Below are 1258 nucleotides of genomic sequence, written 5' to 3'. Positions count from 1 at the left end.
CTAATGTCATTTTCCATATTCATGCAAATAAGAAGCGGTTGCATCTTCATTGATATAAAACATGCATTAAGGTTTTTTTTTTTTATAAATGTAATCAATCCTTATCAAATTTAAAATAAAAGGGATTTTTAAGTTTGATAAAGGCTTTCTACTACAAATCTAAAACAGGGATAAGACAAGGATGACTCTGTTGCTTTTACTTCTCAACACATTACCAGATACCTGACATTACAATAGACAGAGAAACAAAAAGAATTGAAATGAGAGATTACACTGTCATTACCTCTACTTGAAAGCATTTATATTGAAAATCAAAGAGAATCAGCAGAAACTATTAGCAGCAATACAAGAGTTCAGCTTGGTTGTTAGCTGTAAGAGCAACACATAAAAATCAATAGCTTTCGTCTGTGTTGGGAGTAACCAATTATGAACTATGACAATAAGATAGCATTTATGAGCTCGCCGTTGGGTCGGTCACGCGGCCTCAACATGCATATGGAGAAGTGTTATTTCTGTTCAGGGCCCACGGCATGATGTTCATCTGCAATGATTGCAAGGTATTCAGATTCTGTAAATCCAAATGTCATAAGAACTTTAAAAAGAAGCGTAATCCTCGCAAGGTCAGGTGGACTAAAGCATTCCGGAAAGCAGCTGGCAAAGAGCTTACAGTGGATAACTCATTTGAATTTGAAAAACGTAGAAATGAACCTGTCAAATACCAGCGAGAACTATGGAATAAAACTATTGATGCAATGAAGAGAGTTGAAGAGATCAAACAGAAACGCCAAGCTAAATTTATAATGAACAGATTGAAGAAAAATAAAGAGCTACAGAAAGTTCAGGACATTAAAGAAGTCAAGCAAAACATCCATCTTATCCGAGCCCCTCTTGCAGGCAAAGGAAAGCAGCTGGAAGAAAAAATGGTACAGCAGTTACAACAGGATGTGGACATGGAGGATGTTTCTTAAAAATCTTACTCTATAATCATTTCTATGTGTACATTTGAAAATCTCCTTTGGAGACTTAGAATTTAATTCTAAATAATTAATTTTTATATAAGGTCGCTGAAGTGAAAGGTGATTACAAATACTGTTCTACATTGCTATCTGCAAAGCATCAGATTATGGATGTTAGATTGCACCTCATTGTAATGTCTTCATTGATAGACATGCTTATGTAAATCATGAAAATTCTGTTTATAAATGCTCAAGTGGATTGTGGGCAGAATGTTCATGCCTTTTGAATAATGGCACTAGGC

The 1258-nt window shown here is 35.0% G+C and overlaps 1 pseudogene; it reads left to right on the top strand.

Annotated features, from left to right (window-relative positions):
* The first annotated feature begins 530 nt into the window (after positions 1–530).
* Positions 531–968, top strand: LOC143388082 (putative ribosome biogenesis protein RLP24 pseudogene; annotated as a pseudogene).
* The last annotated feature ends 290 nt before the right edge of the window (positions 969–1258 follow it).

The sequence above is a fragment of the Callospermophilus lateralis genome, unplaced genomic scaffold (assembly GCF_048772815.1).
Source record: "Callospermophilus lateralis isolate mCalLat2 unplaced genomic scaffold, mCalLat2.hap1 Scaffold_45, whole genome shotgun sequence".
NCBI classification, from domain to species: Eukaryota; Metazoa; Chordata; class Mammalia; order Rodentia; family Sciuridae; genus Callospermophilus; species Callospermophilus lateralis.
Note: the sequence above shows the minus strand (reverse complement) of the source record. Positions and strands in the feature narration are given on the sequence as shown.